This window comes from Parambassis ranga, chromosome 5 (assembly GCF_900634625.1).
Source record: "Parambassis ranga chromosome 5, fParRan2.1, whole genome shotgun sequence".
Taxonomy (NCBI): domain Eukaryota; kingdom Metazoa; phylum Chordata; class Actinopteri; family Ambassidae; genus Parambassis; species Parambassis ranga.
Window position 1 is genome coordinate 9,324,395 of NC_041026.1, and position 13,343 is coordinate 9,337,737.

The window sequence follows — 13,343 nt, forward strand, 5'->3', positions numbered from 1 at the left end:
TGTGTGTATTGCGAAAGCTGTTGCAGAGAAGAAGTGTAACTTCCACTTGTCTGTAAAGCTTTGCTTTATTGTACAAAAAGTTTCATATCACAGTTTTTGTGCCGTTTTCTGTTCGAGTTCTAGTTCTTCTTAGTAATCTTACATGGGCATATGACTACCGCTTTCTGGTGTTGTATCGATTGTGTGTGTTTATTTTAATTATTTTTTTTGTTCTTGTGTTAAAAAAAAGGAAGCACATCAAGACCTCAGATGTGACCAAAGAGCCGAGACTGCCAGTGTCAACAACTATTTAAGTTTTTACGAAATTTGCAGAAATGTGAAGATGCTTATAATTTTCTCATGACAATTACAATAATGGATGTTGACAAGTCAAATTATGAAGAGAAAAAAAATATTGCACTATACAAATTGTATTATTTATGCTGGGGATGGTTGTTTTCTTGATTTTTAAAATGCAGACTGTAGAGTAGGACAAATGGACCCAGGAGAACGGTGTCATGTCTGCCAAATAAAAGATCAAATCCCATTTTAAATCTATAAACATCATTAAAACGGCAGCTTTTAGGTGAAGTACATAATGAAGACACCAAACCACCGTCTAATGATTTCAAATGTTGGCCTTTAATTGCGGTACATTAAGACTTGGCTGGCTCTCTCTGTGTCGCCAGCTTCACTCATTCTGTTTTAATTTATAACGCAGTAGTAGACACACTTCCTTCACATCCCTGCTAATTGATTCCTAGGAACGTATCTCTAACCTCTCTTACCATTGACCACGATGTTGTCTTAGAACTTTCAGACATTGTCATCTGGTTTATTTATTTTAATTTTTATTTCAGAATCTCACTTCCTCATTGTCGATGTAGTTCTTGTATATATGTGTGCATGCATTGGCAGCTTTGTGGTTAATTGTGAAAGTTTGTTTCATTTCCTCACATTTAGAATCTATACTCAACTCTAGTCTGCAAAATGTAAAGCCACATTTGCAACTCTAAGAAGAATTAAACTTGCAGTGTGTATAATAAAGCACTTTCTGTGTGCTTTAAGCAGGTGATACATATACAAGCTCCCATTAGCTGTCAAAATGTATTGTGAACCATTTCCTGTCATCCATCCACTTGTAAGCAAAAAAATAAACATTAAAAATCATATCTTTAAGCAAGGTCATGTCAGTCCTCTAATTCAACTCCTAAAATATAAAACCATGCATCCAAAATTATGCACACAATGGCAGACACAAAATTGAGAGTAATGTTGGTCTTTGGCCACAAGATGGCTTCAGAGTGTCTCCTCTTTCATTAGAGTCCGTGAGTGTGCTTCATTCCAAACACCCATTGTGCCTCTCAAGGAAGGTAATAGACTGTATAGTTATCACCTGAGTAGGATTCACTCCATCCCACAAACTATACAACCTACTACCTCAACTTGCTAGGCTCAACTTCAAGCACAAAGACGTACTCTTAAACCATGGTATTTTGAACCAACTCTGGAGTTTCCTCTCCACAGGTGTAGGATGAGTTGTTTGAGAAGTCTGTGATGCCTTTTTTTCCGTGAAACTGTACAGGCTTCAGCGTCAGAGCAGTTTAACCTGTTTCCTCAGGAAAGACAGTAGATTGTATAGTTATCTCAAAAGGAGGTAATAAACCCCACAACTATTCAATCTACTACCTCAGCCTTAAGGACAGATAGGGTTGCAGGTTGTAGTGGAGACTTTTATCAGTTGCACTGTGAAAGAATACAAAGAACACATGTTAATATTCAACAGTGGTGAATAGTGCTTAAAATATTTTATTTTGGATTTCATATAAAATATTGTTATTCTTCAGCTAAATAAGAACTTCTTTAAATATAACCAAAGTTGTTGAACAGGTTACTCTAATACCATTATTATCAGGAACCTGAGCTGTAAAATCAGAGCTTTGTTCATCATAATGCACTGTAGTATTTTCTAGAATATGTCCCTCAACATGGAAAGTATAGCAGTAAGTGCAACCCTGCATGGTAAAAGTGACAATCCAGACAGGCAGAAAAAAATAGCACGTTTAAATCACTTATTTCCACGAATCACCTCCCGCCATCTCTACCACCAGAAACTAGTCCAAGGGAAAGGAAAAAATATGAACAAAAAAATCTGCAGTACCTCAGCCATCTGAGGGAGCTGTTTGGCACCTATACCCAACATTTGGTGTTACCTGGTAAGAGTGTCCTCTTTGCAATCCCGGTCTAATGGCTACACTCTTTAAATAATGCATGTAACGTATTTAAGAGATTCTGAAATCTATGGAAAAAAACATTGTTCTTTTGCTTTAATGTTGGTTTGACTTCTGAAAATTGCCTTTTTGCTCAATGTGACAGCCACTTAAAGTCCATTGAAAAGGAAGTCTGTTTACTGTGCCAGCCAGTCTGGAACGCAAGCTGGATAGAGCTGTCTAAGCTTAGACAGAACCAGGCTTTGGTGGAGACGACTGAGCCCAGACACTGTTATGGTAGACAGCAATGGTCAATCCATGCAAAGGCTTGGACTCTTTGCATAAATTAGCATGTGAACCATGGTTGCTGAAAAGCGGCTGGGCTGTTCATTAACATTCTGTATTCCTCTTTGGCCCAATTAATGCCGACAGTGATTGAAATGTTTTGGCAGCCTGTGCAGCTCTGGTGGCAGGGCATGCTCACTGGGGCAGAATGAAAAGGCATTAGGGCATCAGGGAGAGTAAGGCCTTAACTGAGATGTTGAATTAATTAGACAATAAATGGTATCAAAACCTTCTAACGGTCTGCCAGTGCAGAATGGAATGAAGTGAAAGCAGAAATCGATTCAACTTTTAGTACAGCAAGCCATATATATACTATATATGGAAGAGAAACTGTACAGGCTTCAGCATCAGAGGATCCTTAGGCAAGACAGTAGATTGTATAGTTATCTCAAAAGGAAGACATACACCCAACTATTCAAACTACTACCTCTGCCGGAAGTACAGATAGTGTTGCAGGTTGTAGTAGATAGACTGTACATGGTCATTTGGATGATTGTATTTAAAAAATGATGGAGCAGATAGTGATAATAAAGTTCTCCTGCATGCAGCAAGCATCTTATCACTTACTTAGCTGCAATGGTGATGAAAACGAATCAGACAATTTTAAATGCACCTATTCGCAAAGCCACAGGGGGGCGCACAGCTATGTAAACCCAGTTCTTTTTGGTCTTCTTCAAATTTGAGCTTTAACTTAGCTGTTGTCTTTCAAAAGCTATGCTTAAGGTAAACACTGATATAGTGGATGTAGAGGAACCAGGAGGCTGGTTTCTCCTTTTTTCCTCAGACCCAGATGTGGTTTACCATAGCCTATTCACAAGCTGCGGACGACAGGAAAATGGCTGCTCAGTTCTTCATCCATAACTTTCCTCTTAGACTCAATGAGAACAATCAACATGCTGTATTGCTTATACAGTTATTTGCTTTAGTACCACATGTTACACCGCTAAACATCCAGCTTATTACAGATATCTGTGTTGGTTAATGCTTGAAAGCCAAACAGCTGAGTATTTTATAAATTAAGGCATAAAAAAAAAATACCCATTGCGAACTGGCGCTGGTCCACGATGCTCGGTGGGGGCACGACTGTGAGGGGAAAGACTGAGGTTGGTTCTCTTATGCGGTTCTCTCCAATATTTGGTGCCAAGAAATGGGCATTGTCTGCCTGCCAAGCTGAATCTCAATGAGACAAAAGTGGGTGATGTCGTGGATGCAGCATGGCAGAACCCATCACTGAGGGGGGAGGAGAGTGTTGGCAGCGAAGCAATGAGAGGATGCCATGTCAGAAATGGGGTATGATGCCACACAGTAAGGTACGGTGGCGTAGCGTACTGCCAGATGCTCAGTGCAGTGTGAGCTAGGTGCTCACAGATGCAGAGAACGGACCATTGTTCCTAAAGCAGACTTTGTCCATATGTTGGAAAAATGATTATGCTTTGTATAAGCCTGACGTTCCAGTCTCAGCTTCTGTTGATACATCCTGATCCTGTTTAATAAATGCAGGTCATAAGAGTTTATGACACATGATGGGCAGTGCAGAGCTTTGCTCTTCTGTCTGCCTGCACAGTGATCACAGTGGTTATACTGAAGCTACTTTTAAGTGCCCAATTACTATACAGCCAGAATTCCCTAACTTGGGACACTGTGTGATATGTAAATAAGAACGTGTTCGTCAAGCCCTATCTTTAATTGGAAATAATGTAAAGAGAACATACCCTATATCCGAAATGATTCATATTGTTGAAAAGACTTTGGTTCTCAGTTCAAGTACCTTTAAATGGCATATGTGAAACAGTGTGGTCTTTGGCATCTCTTCAGACTACATCTGAGTTACCATGCAACATATTAAGATAATATGCACCCATGTTTGTTGAGGAAAGGGCAATGAGCCAACAAAAAACATTCAAACCACAGATGTCGACCATCTACTACATTAGAAATATTCTTTGCTTGTATTTGAGGGTGCACGCTTTATGTGCATGAGTGATCATCCTGGGCACAGAGACGACACTGCACTCCCACTGGCTGGTGGTCTAACACGCGGTATATTACAGTGTATATTGAGTAGGTTTCACAATACACTATTTACCTGACTTTAAGTGAAATGTCATTGAAGTGAAATTCAGTTTTAGCTAGCTGGCTAACTGCACAGGCCTTGCATGGCTCAAACATGATAAAAAACCAGTTGCTTTGTGCTGCTGTCGGTGGATAAAATCTATAGCTGGACATAATACATAAGTTTATGTCATGCATCAGGTTAACTGAGGCAAGAGCTAATGACGTTGAGCCAAAACAAGCAACTATAGCGCAGGAGATTAGCAAATGGTGGAAAGAGGTGACTAATGCAGCTGTGTTTTATCTTGCAAAAGATATGATTCCCACCAAAGTTAGACATCTCGTTCTAAATCACATTGCACTCTAGGAGATAACCTCAGTTTTATTGGACCCTTCTCAATAACTGTTGTAGTGTTTTACCTTGGAAGGCATACTTCAATCCTGTTTAAATGACTGTGTCGAATGATACTGATGCAATACTAGAATTGCATCAGTTGTTAATACATGTCTTTTCCTCATTGATATTTTGCTCTGTGTGTTTATCGAAAACTAATACTTCGCTCAAAGTGAGGTAAATAGACTGATTTGGTAGTTTTACAAGCTAGACTTTCTATAGCAGGAGTGCACTTTATCACTCCTGTGTTGCTTATCTTTTAAATCTATTGATAATTTTTGATAGGAGACTGAGAGTAGGCTACCTTAGGCCATAAGTATGTTTACGTTCTTGTCAAATGTCCATTGTACTTGGCACGGAACAGATTAATTTAGTTCAGGAAGGTTCTTTGGCCTAAATGGTCTGTTTTTTGTCTTTGGGGCTACAAGGAATAGTTTGGTTGCGTCGTCTCAATTTACACCCTCATTAGTCCACAAGATGTTAAAGAACTTTTATGGTTGTGTTTTACAAATGGCTGATATGGGATATAGCCTACATAAATAAAGTCCTATTCGATGTCATACCTACAGCTATTCATTCCATTCAGTATGATATGTACACTACTGTTCAAAAGTTTGGGGTCACCAGGCCAGTTCTACAGCTTCTCTGATCAGCATTAACAGTTCAGCTGTGCTAACATCATTTCACAGGAGTTTTCTAATCATCAATTAGCCTTTTTAACACGATTAGCTAACACAATGTAGCATTAGAACACAGGAGTGATGGCTGCTAGGAAAGGGCCTCTGTATACCTTTGTATATATATTCCATTAGAAATCAGCCTTTTCTAACTAGAATAGTCATTTACCACATTAACAATGTCTACACTGTATGTCTGATTACTTTAATGTTATCTTAATTTCCAACGGTAGTGTATATTGTTTTTAGTGCAACCTGATTAGCCTGTTGTGATTTCAAAAGTGCACTGGTGATATTTTATATCACTAAACAAATCCCCTAGAGGGGGACTGAGGAGTAATTACAGACTTGACGTAAACAACATTTTACATTACTGCTAAGGCTGCTGCTGACAGCTTGTGCTTTTAGGTTTTCATGGTGTTTTATGGCAGTGACGAGGCTTGAGGTCTGTTTTTGTGGTTCATATTTAGTTTCAGGCTCTTGGAAGTTTTCTCATAACTGTTTTTTGTATTATAAAAGTTAACTGCCTGATAAGTAAAGTTTAGACATTTGTTTACAATCATCACATGGGGATCTATCTTATGGTAAACATAATCAGTGTCACATTCCAGAGACACACCGACTAGACTACCTAGAGAAGAGAATTCCTAATTCCTGATCTTTCTCAGAATTATAATTGGTTCCTAGTGTAAGTGCACTTGTATGTTGTATGTTTATAGCTCAATAACCATTGAGCCGACAAGCAGAGCTAAACGTGTGTGTGTGAGCAGTTATGACCTGATAAAAGCAACAACCAAAATGAGACTTTGATCCTGGTAACCACAGTCACACCAACCACTGGGAGGAGAGAAAGCAGAGGATCTGGCTTTCCAAACAACATGTCATCAAACAGCGTAGCAAGTTCATCTGAGGAAAACTGGGGGAGGAAATAAGTCCATTTTCTCTCTCTCTGCCCAGCCTCCCTGCACCCTCCCACTTTTTTTTTCTTCATTCACCCTTTCTGTACAGTACAGTATGCAATAATCTGTTGTTGTCACACACTCAAGCATAAGCCCAAGAGCTGACTCAACTGTATGCAAACATACAAAAAAACATACTCATCTGCACATCCAGTAGCAGATCCTCAAATGTCCATTCACCAAAAGTTTCATTTCTACTAAAATGGAGCTTCGAAGCAAAACAGCTTGTACATGTAACAACTAAGATTATTAATGTTTTCACAAATTAGGAATCTGTTAAACAAACTAGTCGACTTGATCTAATATAAGACCCTGCAATCTTACAATACAAGCCCCTTCCATGTATAGAACTGTGCTTACAACAGAGGGATCTGGTTCATACTGGTTTTTGATCAGGTCTATCAAACTGCAGCAGTGAAGAACACTTTAGGAATCATCTGATTTGACCACACACTGCACAAATCACATCTTTTTTTAGATGTTTATTTATCGTAAATAAAATGGCTCCAGTGTAATGTGGGATATTTGATGTTGCCTCTGGTCTTGCGGATTGCATTCACCTATACGCAGGAGTCCTGTAATACACAAACCTAAATGCTTCGTCAGGAATGCCCTTCATCACAGACGATTCCCTTTGAGTTAATAATCACTTTTATGTGGCGCAAACAACTGAAGTTATGGCATGTTTAGGCAGTAAATGTTAGGCCAAAATGTTTCTTTTTTTTTACAGCAGTGTTTTACTTTAAGAGGCAGTTAGACCGCCATTAAAAATGTCTTTTTACTCGGGGCATGTGTTTGAATCAAGCAGTGATACGTGAACAGGCTTCTCGTATACAAATGCTATGGTCGTTTTTAATGCATATAATGCGAGAAACTGCAGCATTTAAAACCAAATTCCAGTGTACTGGGTACAGGCATTGTGTTCAGTGTAAAGAAGAAGGAGACACGTGTACAGTGTTGGAAGGTGACAGCAAAGAAGTGTAAAAGTACAGCAGATGTGAATAAAGGGAGACTGGAGCACAAAGAGGAATATCAAGGCCCAGACAGAAGCGGAATCAAAATGAGAAATACCTGAAGTTTTTGTCAAGATCAGGCTAGTGTTCACCCGCAGACAATAAAGGCCATGGTGGTGACGAGAAAAAAAAAAAAAAAGGCGGGTTAGAAAGGAGGCAAGAATGCATTTCCACATCCCTCTTTTTCGCCTGCAAGACGGGGGAAAGGCTGAGTAGTGTACCAGCACGCAACCCCACTCGAACAGGGGCTGGGGCTTCGGAGCAGTTTTTTTGGGCCATGCCCTCCTCTCTCCCTGCCCACTTTCACCCGGCTGCCAAGAGGGAGAGAGACGGCACGGAGAGAGTGTGGCAGGAAAAGAAATCATGAACTCACATAATTTCGCTTCGACTGTCCTATAAGAAAATCCACATGGAATATGTGTCCAAAGTAGACTAGCCACATAAACGGGAGCAGTCATGTGACGTGTAGATTATGTGTCATCAGACAGACATCGCACTTGACTGGGATTAGTGGCAGGGAGGGGAGAAACGGACACAGAAGAGTAAAGCTTAGAGGGGTAAGAAATCAGGAGTACTTACATGCTGTCTTGTTACAAAGCCACATGGTTTGACAGATTTATCTACAGTTGGCCAAACATTTCAGAGCCAGATATTCCTGAAGCATTTCAGAGGAAATGAGTTAAAGGCTTCTCTCAGAGCCGTGCAGTAAAGCCTTTTGTCAGCAGTTGGCATCATTCCCAGGTAGTACATGCCTCACAGTTCCCATTTTCGGTAGTCACTCTGGACGTCTTTAGTTGTTCTGCACCTGCCTGTGTTTTTCTTCGGGGTTTGTTGCACAGCAGAGAGGAGATTGGTCACTCCTGTTGTTCTGGTTTCATTTGATTGGAGCAGTGACTGAAGCCCACTGTTAGCTGTCAACATAACAGTCCAAACGAGTGGTTTGAAGTGTTTACCACAAAACATCCTCAAGTAAGAAGCTGTCATGGAGATCTGAAGGCAAGGGATACAGTAAGGGTCCTTCACTGAAAACAACCCAATCGGAAATAAATCTTTCATGCGGATCATCGCAAAAGAAATAAAAATTCAGAGCGTCCAGTGTTTTAGTCCTGAATAGAATTCAATGCTTTCAAAGTGTATCCATACCACAGACATTGATCAGTATCTCTCCTTCAGGCAATATTGAAGACAGCTTCCTGTGTGACGTCACTGACTTCGTTTTTAAGTAATTACTTTCTTACTACTGGAAATCCTTCCTCTCCTCATGCCGTCTTCTTTCCAGAACATATCTGCTGACATTCTCAAACAGTGCGTTTCGTCAAATAAACAAGCACGAAGCATTTCTGTTGACATCTCAAGCAAGTCGAAGAAGTAGCAGGTCCAAACTCTCATTACAAATCTTAGTCTGTGTCTTTCCCTTCCTGCTCGTGAACACTGAGCTTGTAAAAGTTTCAGCTGCAAGGAATTGGGCCAACCTCCATTGGCACCGTTTCAAAAGAGCACTGCTTGTTTCAGAAAAACGCAGGGGACAAGTCTGAGAGGAGAGCGCTGGCGTTTTACACTCTCCCTCTCTCCCTCTCTCTCTCTCTCTCTCTCTCAGGACTCAGGGCAGTGACTGCTCTCAGGACTTTTACTCTGCTCTCAGGATACTGTCAGCTCAGTCTTCAAGACATCAGTTCATCTGCTAGACATCTATGGTAGTTTGGACTGCTCCACATAGCCTGCACTCAATCACAGACACCCAGAGAATAGGAAATGCAAGCTGCAGCACTATTTCCTGGATACGGTGTCCTCCATTTCAGATGTGTGTCAAGCTCTCATGAGGCTCAGCACTGCTTGTGTTACAGTTCACACAAGCCTCTGGCTGCTTTGCCATTTTCTGTGCTGTGAGGATTCTCATCTGTTCTTCCACATTGCTTCCTTCCCAACACGAATAGCACTGCAACGGTTTCTTTTAACTGTAACGTTTACGCAGAACACTTTCGCACAAGAATGCCTCTTGGTACAGGTGTCAGGGGTGATCTTTTCCTACTGTGCTCAAAAGTTAACCAATGACAGGACCAACTTTCTTAAAGCATTTTACTTAGCGCTAAATTAAATTGGGTCATCAATATCAAAAAAAGTAAATAAACACTTGGAGTGATTCTTTGTTGGACCCCTTTTAAAGTTGTATACTTCTGTTATCTGTACTCCACAAACACACTGACCCTTCACATCACTATCTCTACAATGGAAAGAGTGTAAAGATCGCATAACTACAGGTTGTAAAAACACAGTTGTGATGAAAGTGGAAATTATCTTTAGAGACCAAAACTATTTTCTTTTGGACCAGGCTGTAAACATGTTTATTTCTACTATAAAGTTGGACAGTCTTCCCCCAGGTTGCTTTGTTTCAATTGTGGTAAATGACAGTTTTGCTTGTTGGAATTGTGCCACGAATTCGACATTAAACAAATTTTTGTAAGTACAGAAAGTTGCAGTTATCCTAAACCTTTTGCTGCTTTATATTTATGCAGTTGCATCCACTTTTTTGTGTGTTTGGTGTTAGTGTCTGTGTATACGGGCTCTCTACTGGGACTGTTGTCAAGTAATGCACTGTACATTGTATAGCTATAATATGATCCCATATTATCTAGCTCACAAGATTTTATTAAGACAGAGATATCAGAAAGGCTTGTGAGTGAGGGAGTGTTCTCAATTTTCTCTTTTATTAGATTTGGTAAATCTTTGCCTTAAGCCTTCATGGCAAACTTTTGTTTTAACATTGTTCCTTATCTTCTCACACAGCCAACCCTAGCGGTCAAATGAAGAGCATGTGTACAAACACAAAGAGAAACTTCATACGAGAGCTGCTACTTCATGTTGCAGACTTGAAACTATGCTGATTCACGATTCCATTGACCGGTACAAAGAAGCATCATGTGATGGTTAAAGGCAGCAAATTAGCATGCCAATTTAAGCTGATATCTCTGCATAACATGTTGTTCACAGCAGTTTGCGTTGAGATACTGAGACCACGTGTAGCATAAAAAGGTCACATGTACCTTTTTGTAGTCTCTCTACATCCATGGACCTCTGTTGTCTGTGTTAGAGATTGTGTTTCTATGACTATATGGCTTATGGAACAGGATGTGATGATGCAGGGTAGGATTGTGAGCTTAAATCTGAACAATTCGAGCGGCTATTTTTGCTCCTGAATAGCATCTTTCCATTCACCATTTAAAGGAGGACCTCCTGTCTTTGTCTTCTTTTCTGTCCTTCCACTTTACTTGAACAATCTGCCCTTTGGGGATATGTCCATTTAACCCAGATATTCCTGTTTCGTCTTCATTGTTTGTGCTTCCTGTGAATACGGCCTCTTTCTCAGTTGATGATTCACCCGGCTTTACAGTGCCACAAGGTTCACGTCCTCATCAACGTGCTGTTTCAGCATTAAACCCATGGGAGAGCTAAAATCTCATCATCATACCCCCCCCTCTCCTCAAACACAGGTCACCGCCAATGGAGGTTCTACCTTTATGTATTTAACATAATTCTTCCTGGCGTAGTGTTTGTACAAGTGCTTTGAATGGTCCCTGTTTCACCATAACTGTGATTGATGTGTTTTCATTTCATTCGGGCTTGTTGTTACAGTTGTTGGTATATAAGAACAGGTTTTACAGCCGCTCTGGATTACTCTGTTACGCTGCTTCTTATTGCTCCAACAATGTTTACCGTCGTCGCAGTAATAAAACACAACATGACATGAAAATGGATTGGAGACACACTCTACAATGAGAAACACTCTGTCTCTTTAAGATCACGACGGCTTCTCTGCTGCTGCTCCTTTGAGGTCACTGGCCTTCCTTAGGCCGCATGCCAACTGCCATGTAACTGTCAAGCATTTGCAAAAATGCCAGCAAAGCTATTAGTCTAGACTCTTTCAGCAGTCAGCAGACGGGACAGTGTGAGCAGCACAGCAATGCACAGAAACAAAACAAAGGGCCTGGCCTTATAAAACTACAAAACACTTTTCTGTCTTTACTTCCTATCACGTGTTGTTGTTCACTTCAGCTGTGATTACTCTCCTCCCTTCTCTAGTGTGAGCTCTCTGACTGCAGCATGCGGATGAGGATGTAGAAACAAATATAACAAATATGTTTTTAACTATACTGTTGAGTTTCGGTTTTAAGCGTGTAAACGGAGACTTACAGTTCAGTATCTCCATGAGCCCCCTGGTGCCTCACAGCTGCGTTATGCATTGTGTTTGTCTCTTGGAGTGCAGCAGCATCTGGTGGGTGAATGAGGAAATGACACTCATTTTATTTTCAAGCCTATCTTGGGGCCTCTTCTCATTTTTATCTCCATCATCTTGCTTCACCTTTGAAATATTGCACTACACATAGTCCAATACAAACTACTAAACCGAACATGAGAACTAGATTAAGATGTTTTAAAGTCTGTTATTTTTTTTAACCTGACTGAGTGAAGGAGTCACAGATGTTTTGTCTGAGAAAAAGGATGAGGACACAATGTTTCCTTGACCTTATCACATCAGGGAAAATACTAACATAATGATGAATAATACTGTGTACTTTACACTTTTATTTTGTTTTCCTTTTTTTGTAGCTAATTCTCTTGGCTGCAGAATAATTAATAACAGGCTGGTCTTCAGCCAGCCAGCTGAGTATTGTAGCTTGCTACATTTCAGAGTAAATAATGCAAAGGTATATATATCGTTTTTTATTGCCTTTATTCTCATATTTTCATCTCTCTAACTCCATAACGTATTCCGTTACTCCCCAACATGCTAAAACTGCACATATTGTGTTTGACCCCTCATGTTTCTATGTCCATGAAACCTTCACAGTGTTTCTCTCGAAATGCTCGCAGATGGTCAATAACTGATTAGAGTAATCCTAGTTGGAGGGGTCAGGGCATCCTTTGGGTGGGTGGGGGTTCTGTTTCTTTGTTGAAATCCTCTTAAAAAGTTGGGTCATGTGACCCATCTGTGGGCTTCAGGATGTGTATGGAGACCTGTGGTCATTCAGGAGCTGGATGAAGACAATCACACTGCTTCCCTGAATAAGCAGCACAGTGGGTGAGATACTGTTGCGATATGCAGAATTAGCATCTGTTTATGTTATTATTTATTAGCTCATATTTCTTTACATACAGGTTAGATTTCAAAGTTTGGATGTAACATCTTTCCACACCATACATGCCTCTCCACAATCACATCGTTAAAGAGGCCTGGACTAATGACAGGTACAGTATGTCAGGGCTGTTACATAACAATACAAATGTATTTTTCATTGAAACATTTTTCTAAATGTATCAGATAACCTCCTTATGCCTTCCATCAGTCCTCCTCAGTTTGTGGTTTTCAGAATGGTTATTACTACTTTAACACGCCCACTTTCCGCCGGTATTTGCCAAGTGGTGATTAAGCAATAAGTAGCAGGGGGAAGCCTTATGTGTTGCTGTCAGGCAGCTCTACTTAGGTACAACACCCATACCCTGTGTAACCTGTTAATGTAAGAATGGCACCGCAGAGCTCACTATGGCAAGGTTAAAAGGGCTTAAGTATGTAAATCACTATTTCAAGCAAAAAATACCCCAGATTCACCAGCTGAAGCTTCTTTTGGGATGTTTTCTTCTAGCCATCATGTTTGGGTTGTCACTATGCTGTATTGTTTTTTTTATGTAGCAAGATCTTTAAACACAAACAGTCCTGT

At 40.3% G+C, this 13,343-nt stretch overlaps 1 long non-coding RNA gene across 1 annotated transcript; it reads right to left on the reverse strand.

Moving 5' to 3' along the window:
• Positions 1-46: 46 nt before the first annotated feature.
• LOC114436561 (uncharacterized) lies at positions 47-7,795 on the reverse strand. Its single transcript, XR_003670693.1, has 2 exons — positions 7,688-7,795; positions 47-1,725 (listed from the first exon to the last, which is right to left on the reverse strand). It is a non-coding gene; the product is annotated as an uncharacterized LOC114436561 (long non-coding RNA).
• Between the last annotated feature and the right edge of the window lie 5,548 nt (positions 7,796-13,343).